We start from the raw sequence: 17,971 nt of genomic DNA, 5'->3' as shown, positions 1-17,971 counted from the left end.
TCTTTATTCGGTTCTGTAGCATGGGTGCTATGCGTTTGTCATGTAGACTTATGCAGTCATGAACATTTTTTGTACCTTCTAATTTCATTTGGATATGGTTTGATATATAACAAGGTCTCAGCTAGACCAAGAGTTGCACCTTATGGTGGAGTATTATTAGGTATACAATGTTTGTGGGAAGAATTCGATTTTTGCTAATAATATTAGTCAAATATTCGTACAACTATATTCAAATAATAGGTGAATTTTCGGTACAGAAATTTACAGCTGAATTCTACCTCATAAAATATGTCATTTAAATTAATCAACATAGGAAGCCGGATCCTATTCTTGGCACTTTGTTTCACTTAAGTGTTTTTTAAAGCTTATATTTGCCACAAAATGTGACGTATTGACATGAAGCTTCATGGAAGTAAGTGATTCTAGCGAAGCAAAAGAATTCTAGTATGAAATTAACTTATTCTTCACTTGGCGCAAAAAAGTCTACCGTAAAACGGGGTATCTTTGATAATGCGGGTAACTCTGATAGTGCGTTACCCACCACATACTAAACCAAATATCATAATTTCTGTTAATCTGTTAAGTAAAACGTTTGCATTCATTATGTATTAGTATGATAATTCATGTAAGAGCTGTTTTCATTTGAATTGAGAACATTTGAGGCTTTATACAAGAATTTTAAAAATTTAAACAATTTTAGCGTTTTCGAAACGCTTACAAACAATCTATTCTACGATCACTATTTGATGTAGTTTTGAATAGTTGGTCAATTATCTTTGACAGCCTAGCTATCATAGAACCTGAATATGGTCTCAAATCTCTTAGCGAATATCATTTTCACAAACCATTTTTGTAATCTAAGTCAGAAATTTACATATATATTAAACGCAGAGGTATGCAATGTTACCGTAATTTCGGGTGAAATTGATCACTTTTTAAAGTTTTTCTTGTCTGATTTCTATAATGTTGACAATGCCAAACAACTGAATGCAGGAAAACAAGTATGAAGGTGAGTCTCATTTACTCAAGTACCGAAATTTTCTAACAAATGTAATTTTAGTGCTAAAAAATATGTCTAAAAAAAAATCGGGAGATCTCATTTCGGGGTGAAATTGATCACTTATCATTGTCATTATTGTTAGTTTTCAAAACAACTTTACATGATACATTTGAGCTCCTTGAATCCGATTATGCTTGCCAAATTCTTAACAATACAATATTTATAGAAATAATGAATGTTTAAATTTCAAGAATAACGCAGAAAACGCCAAAATGTATGCAATTCCTAAGGAATTTCTTGATATATTACAGAAATTCAATTATTTCAACCAAATCAACGAATTGGTACGAGTTTTGGTTATGAAATCTAGTTTGGGGATATATCTTTAGTCCTCACAAACCTTCAGGATTATACCATGTCCAAATCCTTGTCTAGAACTAGAAGTTTATTGATGTTTGTCAATACTGCACCGTACAAGAATTTGAAATTTTACATTATTTTCATATAAATAAACATTTTTGAACGCAAAAAACTTCACAACACACAATTTGGACATACTTACGACAAACAACGTTCAATCACTGCAGGTTACATTGATATTTGTGCTCTATTAGGAAGAAATAAAATCGAGTGACACAGTGATCAATTTCAATCTACTGATCCATTTCACCCGAATTTACGGTACGTAGTGCATTCAATTTTGTTCGATTTATACTCCATTATCAAAGTTACCCCAAAACAGAAAGCCGACTTTCGATTATATGAAAAATTATATATCCGTTCAAAATAAATATTTTGCAATCTATCAACAGCAATCGATATCTAAGATGCCAGTGCTTGTTTTTAAATTATAAACTATAATTCTGTGAAACAGCATGCATAAATATTCAAGTTTTCTTCGAAAAAACTATCAAAGTTACCCCGTTTTATGGTACTCCATTTCGTCGAAAACATGAAACACCCCCAATTGAAGTGTTTTTAGGAAATCAAGTAGTGCAGAAGTGTAAAATTGTTAGGGATTTGGGCTAAATCCTAGATTCAAAATTTACTTTTATAAAACATTACAATTCCATAATGAACAAATCAAACAGTATGCTTGACTTTAGTTAGAGCTTCAGCAACAATTTTCCAGACCCTTATAACGCAGACAAACAGACGTAACATAATAAATTTCTTCTAAGAGTTACGTCTAATAAAATAAATTTCTTCTAAGAGTTACGTCTGTGCTTATACTATTAACCTTTGGGCTGTCGCGCTGTTGTACTTAGTACAACAGCTGTGATTTATATGCTATCATTTTACAGCAAAGATATTTATCGACACCAAACCACTCAATAATCTCCTAAAAACAATACTCAACAGTTTTTTACACTATGATCCTTATAATGCAGTAAAATCAACAAATGTACATGTAAGTGTATAATGTACATCGAGTAGACTATAATTTGAAATCGATATAATTCAAGATCCAAATAGTGACCCGATTTTGTCAGCCCCTTTTCGCGGAGAATATTTTGCTCTGACGGTTTCATTATTTCACATTCTTATTCAAATCAGTTAATGATAATATTATTAAGCATAACATAGTGCAGTAAGGATTTTGATAACTTGTTTTATTTTAGAAGGAGAACTCATAAACCTTTTGGTAAAGGGGCTGACAAAATCGGGTCATCTATGTAATTTCGAAACATGGAGTCTTTAGTACAGTTGTTCTGGAGGTAGAGCTTTATCTGATGGAACCTCATTCAATTTGGAATTTGGCCGCTAGGTGGCACTAGTGTGCATGAAACTTTTACTTTTGTTTTGTAGATATCTCAGAAGACTGTGCATTTTGAAAGATGGCGTTTTCCACAAAGTTGTTCAGTAACTCGAGGGCTATCATTGTTCGAGCGAGTTGATTCAAAATTTCGTCACCAGGCTGTACTAGTATGCATGAAACTGTTGTTTTGCGGATATTTAAGGATCCTGAACACTTAGAAAGTTGACTTCTTCGGCAAATTTGTTCAGTAGCTCATATGCTATCATTATTTTTTTGCCACCAGGTGGTACTAGTGAACAAGACATTCTTGTATTGTGAATATCTGGGAATTCTGACCATTAAGAAAGATGATATCTCCGGCAAAGTTGTTCAGTAAAGTGGTGGACAAATCTCTAATCTTTTGGCTTGAATAATGATAACCCTTGGCTTTTAAACAACTTTGCCAAAGACGCCATATTTCTAAGTAGTCAGGCCTCTGAGATATCTGAAAAACAAAAGCTTTATGCTCACTAGCGCTGTCTGGTGGCAAAAATATGAATTAAACGCTCTAACAATGATAGTCCTTGAGCTACCGAACTACTTTGCCGAAGACGCTATATTTCAAAGTCAGTGGTTTTTAACCTGTATCCAGATAATGTAAAGATTCTGTTTTGGTACTTTGGAGTAGTCTAGTGAGATTTCAACCAATAGACTACCGACGTAGGACTAAGTGTGACACTTTGAAGGGTGACGGCAAAGTGCAACCTTGCGATCCGAAAGCAATTCGGCAAAGAGAAATGTCTTGAAAACCCACGTGCTACCAATTTTGCCTTTGTCTTTAACTGTTTTGTTTTGGTTTTTGGTCTTCCACCACCACCGAAGTGAGAGCAAGGATGCCAGTTATGCGATCTTTTTCATTAATTCCATAAAACAAAGTTTGTTTCTTAATGAATCTGTTGAATGATTATCGGCAACCGCCTCCGAGCAAGCAAATAGGTGTGATCAAAGAAATGCACTGAAAATCAATATTGTAAAGCAACTTGTAATATTTGTTTACTCTATTGGGTGCACTTGGTAAGTACGGATATTGAGACGTATAACGAAATTGGGGAAGATTTTGAACATTATTAACTCAGTTGGTTATGAACTAACTATAACGATTTTAGTAGCAATCGATTATAAATTTATCTACGCATCGATAGCATTCAGATAGTTTTAGGCACCTCCCTAATACATTTTGACATTTGGAGTTTTCTTGGTAAAATGGTTTGAAACTTACCAGTTTAATATTTTTATAAACGGTTAGTACCATAGCAAAATACAAGCCCTGTAGCTTTCAAGAAAGCTTCAAAAAAAATCCTGGCGAAGTAAATCAAAAGTGCCTGTAAAAAATGATAAGATATTCACAGGAGTTCAATGAAGATTGAGGTTTCAAAAAATTGTCTGAAAAGTTTAACAAGATTTATAAGATTAAGATATTTAAGATTTGTTATTTTAAGGGACTTTCTGATTGGCTTCTCAGGAGCAACATATCGGCATTGGGATGAATTCGTTAAAAAATCTCCAAGAACTCGGAACTGGCGGAATTCCGAAACTGAATAATCGTCGCATGTCAGCCCTTGATCTCGTAAACAACTTTAAGCATAAGCATGGATGACCGTAATTGTTACTCCGTGATTTACCAGAACAATCGAAGTTGCACAGAGATTTAATCAATGGGGCTTGGGATTAGCTAACCATTCTCAATGTCGCGGAACGAATCGCGGAAATTTTTCACTACGACGCGCGACATGTTTTATCCTGCCCTCGTCGCCCGCCCTCGCAGGAGCAAGCGTCAAGGTCGAAGCGCAGACAGACAGACAGGATGCACGTTCAGGTCAAGTGGCAATAAGCTAACAGATGGCGTTAGTGCCGTATACGTCCCGCCACCACCCCGATTGCACTTCGTGACACACAACCGCTCCCACAGCCGAAGGCCTCTACGCTAAAAACAATGCACCTCTTTTGCGCTGGGTGAATGATGTTCCCTTTTGGATCTAATTTCTCATGTAAAAAGTTATTAAAACCCATTTAAATTTTTGCAACATGTAGGCATTTAATTTATTCACAGAATAATGCTAGTAAAAATTGTATTGAGTGATCGTTTCTCATATAACAATAGAGAGGTCTACAAGCAAGCTGCCACGAACTCCAACGCAGAGCAATCTTACACAAGTCGATTTTCTCAGAATGAAAATGTATCGATGATTGTTTGACGTCATTTGAGCTTTCGGTCAACGTCAATCCAACAAGGACGAAGGACGGTGTGCAGCATAGCGTGAGCATTTCTGGCGAAAATTCCAGTTCATGTGAGGCGGCGGAGAATGAATTACGAGTTCTTTAGGCTCTACGGCAAACTTTGTATCCAGAAGGTAGAGAAAGCGAGAAAGATGCGTTGGGCAGGGCATGTTGCAAGACTACCGGACAACAATCCTACAGATATTGTGTTCGTGATGAACCCGGTTGGTACAAGAAGGTATGGAGTACAACGAGCAAGGTGAGTTGATTAGGTGCAACAGGATCTGGAGAACGTGGGCCAAAATCCAGGAGGGGGTATAAACAACGAGGTAGGTCTACCGTTCATGTTTTGTTAGTGTGTTAGTGGGGCTCGCAACGTTGCTAGACATTTTAATGTAATTCCAGACATATTCCGCATTGGTCACATCCCACGGAGCACTCAGAATTTGCTACAAAGTGGTCACTGAATTGAGTTATTGTAAATATCTGTAGAGGCGTCGTTTTTTGGATTCTTGGATACTTGAATATTGATATTATTTCAAATAGGTTCCGTGTTGCATTGATCCAAAAAAAGTCAAACGAAATTAAATGCCTCAGCTATACCACAGAGAACAGACGTTCATCTTCAATCGTCAGCGTGTGTAAAGCTTTGTACTGGTCATTTCAAAGTATGTCGTTATGCTCCTGTTATGCGGCGCTGTCATCAGAATGGAGAAGCTTCAATTTTGCCGCTTGTCACACTTTAGCGCTAGTGTTACCATCCTAATTTGCCACTTGTCGCTAGCGTTACTTTGTGTGCTAATGTATGTTGACGTTAACTAGTGCCATCGTGAGGTCGAAACCAGTTTGTATGTCGGACTGTCTGCGTTGGCGGCGCTGATGATTGACTCTAACCTTTACACATGATTTTGATGAAATTTAGTTTGAGCCTCAATGTCTGTTCTCTGTAGCTATACCGTGACCCGGGGTTTTTTTTTTTTTCATGCAACTAGGAGTTTAAAAATCTTCATAGACTGGCCTGTATATGTTCATGCTCATGCCAGTGTAATTTTTGGCGCGGTGTGGGATCCACAAAGTGCCTTCCCCACTAAAAACACTCTCCTAGGTTTAGTACCATAACCCTCCGGAACCACCTTCCAGTATTACTTCGGAGGGGAGGCTAACGTGCTGAGCGCACCTCTTCAATTTGTTACTCTACATGCTGAGCCCTTCGGCTCCTGAGCCCTTTGGCTCCTGAGCCCTTCGGCTCCTGAGCCCTTTGGCTCCTGAGCCCTTCGGCTCCTGTTAGCAGTTTTAAAACCGTTCAACGTTGTGCCTCATCCTGAGCCCTTCGGCTCCTCACGTTAGTAATTTATTAGTACCTATTTTCGCCCATTGGCGACCCGTCAATTTATTAGTACCTACATGCAACATTCTGAGCCCTTCGGCTCCAGTTTGTACACTACTCTGCACTCATTCAGGGCGCGTACTCACACAGTTACGACGACCTTCTCCTTTTCTTTGTTCAGCTGGTAGGATGCCGAGGTCGGTCCAACGATTCCGGTTGAGCATAACTTCCGGTTCGTAGGCGCCTCGACTACCCATTACCAGCGTCCCGACGTACTCTACTCGACTAGTCCCCGACGGTGGACCTAGTCTACACCGACGAAGAATTCCCCGGCGGTGAAAATTCTCCCGAGACCGATTCTTCTTTTTCTACGTTTCGAGCCAACCGGAAGGGTGCCGAAGTCAGTCCAGCGATTCCGGTGGAGCCTAGCTTCCGGTTCACTGGTGCCCCGACGACCCTAAAACCGGCGCTATGACACGTCTACTCAACTAGTCCCCGGCGGTGAACCTAGCCTACACCGACGAAGAATTCCCCGGCGATGGAAGTTCTCCCGAGACCGATTCTCCTGCTGCTGCTGCTACTGCTGATCTTCACTTTTTTACTGGACGACCGGTAGGGTGCCGAAGTCAGTCCAGCGATTCCGGTGAAGCCTATCGTCCGGTACACTGGTGCTCCTACGACCCGGGACCGGTGCAACGCCGCGTCTACTCAGCTAGTCCCCGACGGTGGATCTAGCCTACTCCGTCAGAGAGTTCCCCGGCAAAGGAATGTCTCCCGAAACCGAGCAGCCATTCTTCCTTTTCGTGCGTTCACTCTAGCTAGCAGATCGTTGGTCGCTACGCCACTTCCTCTGAAGCTCGGACATAATTCTCGATACCGTGCTATCGACAGCGTTCCAAATGCTTTCTTCTCGGCACATCTCTTCGACAACGTTATCGACAGTGACTCGTCGCATGTCCCTCCTCACTTCTTCGAACCTAGGACATTCGAAGACTACGTGCTCCGGTGTTTCCTCCACATTCTCGCACTCCGGGCAACAAGGTGAAGAAGCATGTCCGAACCGATGCAGATACTTCCGGAAACAGCCGTGTCCGGACAGAAACTGCGTCAGATGGAAGTTCACTTCTCCATGCTTCCTGTTAACCCACAGTGACACATTTGGAATTAGACGGTAAGTCCACCTTCCCTTCTCCGCGTTGTTCCACTCTTGCTGCCACTTAGCCAACGAGTCCGTTCTGACGATCCTTCTCACATTTCTGGTGCCTCTTCGCTCATAACACTCCACGTCCTCGGCCAGGGTGATGCAGATGGGCATCATGCCAGCGATAACGCATACTGCCTCCGATGAAATCGTCCTATAGGCGCTCGCTACTCGTATGGCCATGAGTCGGAATGTGCTGTTCAACATCCTCCGATTACGCTTGGTTTTTACCGCTGCGGCCCAGACTGGGACTCCATACCTGAGAATAGACACCGCTACACTCGCTAGGAGACGCCTTTTACTACTTCTCGGTCCTCCGACGTTCGGCATGATCCTCGCTATCGTGTTGACCGCCTTCGACGCCTTTTCGCAGGCGTAGTCCACGTGAGCGTTGAAGTTTAGACGGTCATCTACCATCACCCCCAGATGCTTCAAAGCACGTTTTGATGAAATGTCTTGTCTACCGATGTTGATTTCAACCCTCTGAACAGCTTTGAGGTTGCTAACCAGCACTAGCTCCGTCTTATGATGAGCCAGCTGCAGTTTTGCTCCGGTCATCCACGCTTCAATCGTGTCAATCGCTTCCGTCGTCAGCATTTTGACCTCTTCCAACGTCTCGCCAGTCACCGTTAGAACGACATCATCTGCGAATCCAACGATTTCCACTCCGTTAGGTAGCTCCAGCATTAATACTCCATCGTACATCGCGTTCCAAAGCGTTGGACCAAGGATTGAGCCTTGTGGCACTCCTGCCGTGATCCTGATCGACTTTTGACCCAGCTCCGTTTCATATACCAGGATTCTGTTTTGGAAATAGCTTTTTAGCATACTGCACAAGTAGCCAGGAACTCGCATTCTATGCAGTGCTAAGGCTATAGCCTCCCAGCTGGCGCTGTTGAAAGCATTTTTGACGTCAATCGTCACTACGGCGCAGAACCGATTGCCTCTCCTCTTCTGTTTGGATGCCTTCTCCGCATTCTGCACAACTGTCCGGATTGCATCCACCGTCGAGACCCCTTTCCGGAATCCGAATTGTCTCTTCGATAAGCCACTCTCGCTCTCTGTGCATTGTGTCAGCCTGTTAAGGATGATCCTTTCCAGGAGCTTACCAAGTGTGTCCAGCAAACATATAGGTCTATGCGATGCTGGGTCCCCTGGTGGCTTCCCTGGTTTTGGCACCAACACCAGCTTCTGAACCTTCCAACTGTCTGGGAAACAGCCTTCATTCAAGAGTTTCTGCAGCGTCGTCCTGAACAAATCCGGGAACGCCAATATCGCGGTTTTTAGTGCTACATTGGGGATCCCATCCGGACCGGGAGCTTTCTTCACCTTCAGACCCTTCGCCACTGCTAGTAGCTCTTCATTAGAAATTCGCACACCTCCGGGTTCTTCTTCCTCGTCTTCGTATGGCGTAGGCGGCCACACTGTTGGGTCATGATGCGGAAACAGACCTTCCACGATAATCCTCAACTTGTCTGGACATGTTTCGACTGGTGTCGCCGGACCCTTAAACTTCGCCATCACAATACGGTAGGCGTTGCCCCAAGGGTTTTCTTCGGCTTCTCGACATAGCTCCTTGTAACAGCTGGACTTGCTCCGCTTAATCTCTTGTTTGAAAGCAGCTCTAGCTTCACGGAAAGCGATTCTCCGTTCCTCCCTCTCTACTTCGGTTCTTGCTCTCTGGACGCGTCTTCTGGCTCGGAAGCATGCAGCACGGAGGGTACTAAGCGTCTCATTCCACCAGTACGCTGGGCGCCTTCGGTTCCTAGGCTCCAACTTTCTCGGCATCGATGCATCACAAGCCGTTGCTACCACTTCTGTCAACTCTTCTGCGTCAAGGTTCACCCTGCTGTATGTTCGAAGCGCCTCAATATACACCTCCTTGTCGAAGTCCTTTGTCTTCCACTTCCGCTCGTATGTCCTCATTCTCATCGGCGCTGGGGAGATTCGCCGGCCGATGCTGTAGAGAATCGCCTGATGATCACTGTGGGAATATTCCTCGCTCACCCTCCAATTCATGTCATCCAACAACAATGGGCTACAGAACGTAACATCGATGATGGACTCCCGACCGTCTTTACGGAATGTACTGACAGCCCCTTCGTTGCACAGCCTCACATCTAGCTTCGCCAGAGCTTCGAGTAAGCTGTACCCCCTGGCGTTGGTCAATCTGCTGCCCCACTCTACGGCCCAGGCGTTGAAATCTCCTGCTATGACTACCGGCGTTCTTCCCACCAGCGTATCTGTGAGCAAATCCAACATACTATTGTACTCTTCGTCTGTCCATCTCGGAGGCGCATAACAGCTGCATACGAAGACTCCGTTGACTTTGGCAATAACAAAGCCGTCGTGTGAGCTATCGACTACTTCTTGTATGGGGAACCTGCCCATCACCTGTATTCCCACCATACCTGCTCTATCAGCCACCCAATTACCGTTTTCGAGGGGAACCCGATATGGCTCCGCAATTATTGCTACATCGCACTTGGTTTCTGTCGTGAACTGCCACAACAGTTGCTGTGCAGTGTCGCAATGATTGAGATTCACTTGGGTGATCTCCATCCTTATTGGCCCGCCTTCGCTTTTTTATACGCCGGGCATTTGAAGCCTCCCGTCGGATGATCGTTTCCGTCCTCCGGCATGCATAGCAGGCACCTAGTCCGCTTTGTACAGTCCCGAGCAACGTGGCCATTTCCGCCGCAATTCCAGCATAGGTCGGACCTGTCCGGGCCCTTACAGTTTCTCGACTGATGGCCGAATCCCCTGCATTTGAAGCATCTCTCCATTTGCTTGGCGACTCTAGGTACCAATCTCAGCGGGCACACCGACCAACCAACTTTGATCGTGCCCAACGCCACCAGTTTGTTGGCAGCATCCACTGGCAACCGTATTGCCGCCTTCTGTGTGCCTCCATACGACTTCCTTATCCGCATAGACATCTGTCCTTCTAGGTTACACTGCTCGGCCAGTGCCCACTTCAGGTCTTCTTCCGTCGTGATCTCATCCAGATCTCTGCACTCGACCACTGCCTCCTGCGAAAGAGCTCTTACGTTGGCCTCGTCGCCCAAGGATTTGGCGATGAGCTCCTTGTACACCGTGCTCTTGACAGAGGGGTCTTTCTTCAGAACGAAGATCATGTCGCCCTTCTGCGTGCGCCGCGTTTTGACAACGTTTTCGCCCAGTTCCTTTAGCTCCGGATCTTCCTTCACTCTTTTGAGGAGCGCAGCGTACGTTGTTTTGTCGTTCGCTTCCACGACCAGAGCATCACCCTTGTACCTCAGCCTAGGAGGTTGACGTGTTTCTTTCTTCTTCTGTTCCGGCTTCTTTCCTTCCTTCACTTTCCGGTTTTTCTTCTTCTTCTGCTGACTTCCGACGATACGCCATTCACCTTCACTTCCAGCATCTCTCTGGTTGTTGACGCCTTTCTTCTCGTTTTTGTGCTTCTTTGCATCCTCTTGATCGCCAGGTGATTCCCTGATCCTTTTCTCCGAGCGGGTATTTTGGTGACTTCTCGGCGTCTCCTGAACATCCGTCGAAGGTCGTTCCGCTGCTTCCGTAAGAGCTTTCTCAGCCGTTTCCGCTCGCATTCTGAGCGCATTTTGCTCACGCTCAGCTGCTGATACGGCGGACCTAATGCTCGTCACCATGTGCTTAATTTTCAAGTGCACATTATTTCTCTCCTTCACGAACTCGTAGAGCTCGTTAACCTTCCTCCTAATGTCTGCCAAACTCGACTTCTCCAGTCGCGACTCGTTGTGGGTAGTGCTGCTACTCGAATTAGGTGTGAACACGCGGTTTAGCAACGTCCTCTCCTGCTGTGTTGCTTGTGGCTCACTATGTACTTGGCTAGTACTCGCTACGGTGTCCAGTGGTGTAACTGGTGATCTCGCAACCCTACCACTTCTTGCGAACGCGTTCGCGTCTTCTCCAACTGCCTTGGTGTCATCAATACTCTCCATTTTAGTGGGTCCCCCCTCCGAGCCGCTATCTTCATCCGTCGTACATAGTCGCCTTCGCGATCTCATGGTTATCTCGTGCCTATGAGCGTTGTAGGCAGTGAGGCCATGCGTGGGTTGACACGGACCCTTATGGGGGCCGGGTACAGTGCCAGATCGGCGTAGATCGGGGATGCTACATCCGAACCTATGTACTCATCACGCTTGATGGACAGACGTCGAACGTACTTGAAGGCCTGCCACGGTTTTAACGGGACGGGGGCAACCGCACTATTGGCCCACCCGCCGTTTCAGGGAAGTGTCACCCATCCTTACTAAGGGAGTAGAATAGTGCGGCTGTCAGCTCTGTAGCGTAGATATGTCGTGTTCCTTGTTCCAGTTCCTCAGTCCATGCCGCCAGTATGCCGTAATTAAGATCTTACTGGCGTCGATCCTAATGTGCCGGTTGGCACTCCAGATGATGGGCTTAGGCACTTTGAAAGCGGTACCAGGTCGCTTGTTCAGGGCTACTTGCAGATCTGTGCTTTTTTGTAGAGATTCACCAGAGCCCACTGATGAACCCCCGCCACATCCTAGGTAGACCATGCTTGAGCCCCTGGTCAGATGGACCAGACGCTCGGCCACTTCCCATGGGAAGTACTAAAGGTGGTATTCCATACGGCTGTATGTACTAGTTTCGCTTGGAAAAGGTAAGAATCCCAAGCTCCCACCTGGCACCCCCTCACTCTAGCTGATGTCAGAAGGACAACAGTGCCCAGGTTGCACTACCAGCTAAGTACGCAACCCTTAGCTGGCGGTCTTTGTCATCGTTAGACCCGTGGAAGCGTGAGGTAGGGGCTTGTGAGGACCAGAGCTATGTTGGTCGCTCCTTCCTAGTTGTCGACTCACCATTTTGCAACCCGTGACCCGGGGTAACATTGTCCTTTTGTATACTACCTTAAACATTTATTTTGAAAAGCAAGTTTGATATTTTCAAAACAAATACTGGCTCCCATCGCTCGTACCTATATACTGCATTTTGTTTTCAAAAGGTTTAAAGCATGTTTAAAAAAAAACTTCAAGTGATATGGGGTAACATCGATCACCCATGTTAACAAAGTTCGGTAATGAGCTTGGGCTTGATTGGCCACCCGTGGTTACTACTCCAGTATAGGCAGATCAGCTGCACTTACACAAGGAACTAACTAGATGACTGCTTGGGACCAATAGAAACCCTGAGTGTATAAGTGCTGGTGATCTTATATTTTTAGGCAACAATGGCGCTTGCCACGTCGGATTACTGACAAAAGAGGGAAAGGGGAGGAATTGATTATGTATTCAAAGCTGTCGCACAGTTAGACCGGATAAATCCAGGCTTGAATATACTCCTCAACATAATTAGAGTTCGGTGACATACTCTAGAGCAGCGTGCTGCCTTTGCCTCTTTGCGAGGGAGCGTAAAAATGCTAAACAGAGAGGCAACGAAAAATGAGCGTGGAAAGTGCAGCACAAAACACAACAGAGTAAAATTCCATCAAAACAGAGTGCTCTCACAACTCCCCGAGGACTGTCTTGTTCGGGAGGCACACTCAAGAGTTCATTTGAAGCGTAAGTAAAGGTGAGCATTGCAACAAGAGAGAGAGAATACCTTAATCCGGGGGCAAATTGATCACTGGGATGAATTTGATCAGGTCGGTACCAAAAAGCCTTTCCTTTCAAGGATGCTTAATACTTCGTTGGCATCACATACATTCCATATTTCCTAGTTTATAGGTGTCTGATGATGATTTTAAACTACTTCCTTCTTATTAGGGCCAGTTTTGCATAGAAATATTCACAGTTTTTGAAGGTGTTAGCAATACTGTTGGAAATGTTGGTACTAAACAATCCGCTGGTGCTTAGCCTGCATGCAAACTTTGAGAGTTAAAAATGTTTTGTAAGCTTCAGTGTGAGCTGCTGAACCCATTTTTGAAATCGTATAGCATTACAAGAATAGTTTTTTGCTCATAAAATAGTTTATTGTTGAATAACGTACTCATTTCAAGGGAAATTGCATACATTTAGGCGTATTATGCAGATTTACAAAGTTTAATTTTGCAATAAAATGATGAGTTGTAAGAATTTTGACATCAGGAGACACAAATTTAGTAGATAGGAAAATATAACATTCGGAAATATGCTTAACTATATAGTGATCAATTTTGCCCCAATGTGCCATTTTCAATTTTTGAGATTAAAACAAATTGTATGAAATGTTAAATTTTATTTCATAGAAAATCGGTTACATGAACTGATAGAGATCAATGAAGTACTGATTTTACCGAAATAAATTTGACAATTTGTGAATTCCAAAAAGTTGTGAAATAGTGATCAATTTGCCTCCGGATTACGGTACCAGAAAAAATCCTCGCATTTTTTTGTAGGGGAAGGGGTGGTAAAATGAACACATTAAGGATATCATCTTGTTTTTGCTAGAAAAACGAGGAATTTGTACAGTTCTTTCACACAACGTCAAAAATAGGGATGTTATCTATAGCAGCAACACGAATTCAGACTAGAATAGCTAAATTTGCACATAGTTTTACCGCTAGCAAAAAACATTGCAAATGTTCATTTTACCTGCACTATGTGGGTAAAATGAACAGCTGTTGGTGGTAAATGAACATCATGCAAAAAACGTGAGCAAAACTAATATTTTTGTAAATCTTTATTGCATATCCGAAAATATATCCATTAAGGATTGTAACCCATTCAAAAAAAATAAATAAATAAAAAAAAATCAAATTTTACAATCATAGGTGAATCTCACTGAAAAATCTAAAGACCTCCGAGCTAAAAGTTACGTCAGTGGTTTTAAAAAAAACTTAGTTTTTGTTAAAATTTTCACTTCAATTGACCTCTGTATCAACTCTAACACTCCGATTTATGCTCTAAATTTTCAGTGCGTGATAAAAATTCATTGAAATTTGTTTTTTCTTCGTAAAAGGTGTTCATTTCACCACCTCTGTTCATTTTGCCACCATTTCCCCTACTCTCACTCGAGTCTCTTGATGATCTGCTTTGAAAATTTTGAGTTCAGTTTTTTTCTCCTCAGAAAAACGGCGAAATCGCCTCATATTCGCATCGCAGCGGAGTTTCTATCAAGCCTGGATATACCCCTGCATCTTCACTAACTCATGCGGGACGGCATACGGGTAAGGTTATTTTATGACAGAGAGGCTTGCTTTAGGTTGGCGTAAGGAAAGACGTACTAATGATGGAAGAATTGTAGCGTAGGGAAAAGGCTTCTTGTCCTATGTGGTTCTAGTCCTGACTGCATTCAACAAAAACACAGGATGTTATAGTAATTAAAGAGATGCTTATTAGTCCTTGTTAAATTTTAAACCTTGTTGAAAATGGCAGGTCTCAGTTTTCCCAGTTGCCGAGAATAATCTTGAGACAATAAAAACAATTGAGTCGAATTCAATATGTTTTTATCTTATCCTTTATTCATTCAGTTCTCTAGTTTGAAGAAGTAACGACTTGGATTCTGATGTATGGATATAAGGTATCCCAGAAAGTATGGGCACGACTTTACCATACTGCCATTTTGAGACTAGTGCAGATAAAAATCTGATATTCACACATTATGTTTTTGAACTTATCAAGAGTAGATTATGCATTTTGAGCGATTTTTTCGCTACCTTTTTCAAAAAAAGACAATTTACACCGTCTTCAGCACATAGGCTGGACAGACTGAACGATCACTAACATTAGGCAACGGACAACACGAAACACCCAGTAGCCCAGCGATGAATTTTTCGTTTGACGAAAAGTTTTCACCGACTGGAGCGGGAATCGAACCCACACCCCGTTGCACAATACGCCTAGACGACTGACGCCGCTAACCGCAAGGCCACGAAGCCGAAGTTGATGGTGTTACATTTCTGGAAGCTTCTCTTATCAGTTTTGCACAAATCGCGTTATTTTTGAGCGACTTTGTCCTACAAAATTTGTGCTAGGTCATAGAGTACGTGCAAAAAACACCTGAAAAAAATATATCATTGCCGATACGATTCTAAATACTGGTCGCAGTGGCGCATCCGAACAGAGAAAAAAAAAGATACGATAAATGATCAAACCATCCCTTTTTATTTGAAATCATAAAGTTAAGTATATGAAATTTGAATAGAAACTGTAAATCCGATTTCAGCTGTGGCCGATTTATACAAGGGTCAAAACCAAGTCCTTGTAAACCAATGAAAACATGTAAAAATCTCAATTTTTTGTTGCCTATCCAAAAGTACAGATATTTGACATAAGTAAATTTGAAATGATTAATTTTTATTTATATTGAAAATACCTAAAAACTATGATTTCGTGAATTTATCTTATGTGGAGAGAGAAACCAGCGATTTTTAGAATTTTACTATTTTGTCATATGTTTCCTAGCAAATCCAAATAAAAAGTTTAAACAAAAATTATTGTGGATCATCTGAGATACAATGTACTTGAACTCACTACATCTAAGGATTTTGAATAAAACATTTATCAATAGTTAACACACAACAACAAAACACAAAAGTAGGGTCTGTGCTGGCTAGATAACAATTGATTTTCTAAAATCAAAAATTTCAATGTTAAAGGTACTTTTTTCAAACAAAATTTTCACAGGCTATACTTAAAATTCCCCAAGGACAAATACATAAATACACATTTTGAAAATTACGGTGAAATTTCACCGTAATCCCAACAGCTGAAGCTTCGGTGAAAAATCACCGAACAATCTGTAAAATCTTTGAACGAAATCATAAATAAAAACAAGAAAATGGTTCAGACCGGATATCGAACTCCCGACCTACCGATCAGGAAGCAGGCTTGCTACCGCTAAGCCAGCTTTCACTGCTTGTTTGGTGTGCAAAAACTGAAACAAAAGGAAGCTCATGCCTGTCAGAGCGACTATCACACGATTACACAGAAGTTCGGTGAAATTAATGCTGTTACCGAACTGTTCGTTAGTATTTCACAGGGCTATAGTAAAATTGTTCGTTTCACGGATTTTTTTTTCCGGTAAAATAATAGATTTCACGGATTTTCTCCGGTAAAATAGTTGATTTCACGGATTTTGTCGGGTTTCACTGGAAAATCTGTATTTCTGTTGCTTACAGTTCAATTTAGGTGATGTATTTCACAGGATACTGCGATTTATTTTAAGTGTGTATATAAATATTTTTTTGTTTGAAAAAATATTATGGTTCTCGTTGTCAAAGTCGTGCCCATACTTTCTGGGACACCCTATAATATCGGTGTCGTTTATTGGCCTAATTAAGGGATTTTGACGTATGAAGGGGCGCGCCTGTGGAGTGGAGTGCACCACACTCTTCGAAGGGAATACATTTCGGAGCCTCAATTCAATTAGAATTCTTTCCTGTGATAATGTTAGGAATTACAACTACAAGAATTAAACTTTTTTTTTTTTTGCTTTCGGGTTTCGTTTCTGTGTGGGTGGCCCAAACTGCAGACCACACAACTTCCAGTATAAAACCCCCGTCACAGAAAGTTTACACGTCCTTTTTGGTCGTAGTGAGAACCACATTTTATTAAACTTATTTGTTTGTGGCACCGGTTGATTTAAATTAAAAGCTTTGTCACCAGATCTGAGAAATATTTTTGACAAAATTTTACCTGTCTCAACCTATTGTCCAACCTCTATACTTTAAATAATGCGATGTAACTTAAAATAATTATAAACATTCGAGATTATAAAGTTTAACGGAAACAAGCGTGATGAAACCAAAAACGTACTGTATATTACAAATGAAATGTACATCTGCTAAGTTGAACAGGTAAAAAAAAGTTTTACGATCAAATTCGTTAGATATTACTGGAGTAGAATCATACATCATACAAAAATATCACGTAGTTATTTATAGGTGCAAAACATGTAAAAACCCAATATCTTCCTTCACTATTTGAGCTGCCTTTAATGAGGCCGCGTTTACCATATTACCAACCTTTTATTACACCTAATTTGTTCTTTGGTATTCAATGACCAGCACAGCACGTCCAACCAGTGTCGTAAAAATTCAGCCGAATGATACCCGATCAGTGCGAAAACGAACAAAAACAAACTCCGCTAGCAAGAAGCCAATCTGACTTCGAGTGCGAATGCGACGAGAAAGAGAGTGGGTGCAACACACGCACACATTCAGGTTCACCCACTGTTGGTGTCATTTCAAAATTCAGTTTCACCTAGAGGCACTGAAATTGAAAATTGAATATAAAAAATTACAAATGAATTTTATATTACTGGTGTAAGAAAACGGCAATGTGATGCCTCCAGTTGATGAATCATGATTGTCTTTTAATAAAAAAATACAACTTTTGCAATTTGCGGATGTTTTGTGGGGTATTTTGACGGAAATGATTTTTTTCACTAGTGAAATTGAATTTGAATGTCAGTAGTGGATGAGAATTAGTGTAGCAAAAGTAATTGAAAAACTGAATGCACGTT

The 17,971-nt window shown here is 42.0% G+C and overlaps 1 protein-coding gene across 1 annotated transcript in view; it reads right to left on the bottom strand.

Moving 5' to 3' along the window:
• LOC110674285 overlaps nucleotides 1-17,529 on the bottom strand; it is a 93,978-nt gene extending 76,449 nt beyond the window's left edge. Inside the window, exon 1 of the mRNA XM_021838564.1 lies at nucleotides 17,472-17,529. The gene's annotated coding sequence lies outside the window, so the exon portion shown is untranslated. The remainder of the gene's footprint in view (nucleotides 1-17,471) is intronic.
• Nucleotides 17,530-17,971: the final 442 nt, after the last annotated feature.

This window comes from Aedes aegypti, chromosome 1 (assembly GCF_002204515.2).
Source record: "Aedes aegypti strain LVP_AGWG chromosome 1, AaegL5.0 Primary Assembly, whole genome shotgun sequence".
NCBI lineage: Eukaryota > Metazoa > Arthropoda > Insecta > Diptera > Culicidae > Aedes > Aedes aegypti.
Note: the sequence above shows the minus strand (reverse complement) of the source record. Positions and strands in the feature narration are given on the sequence as shown.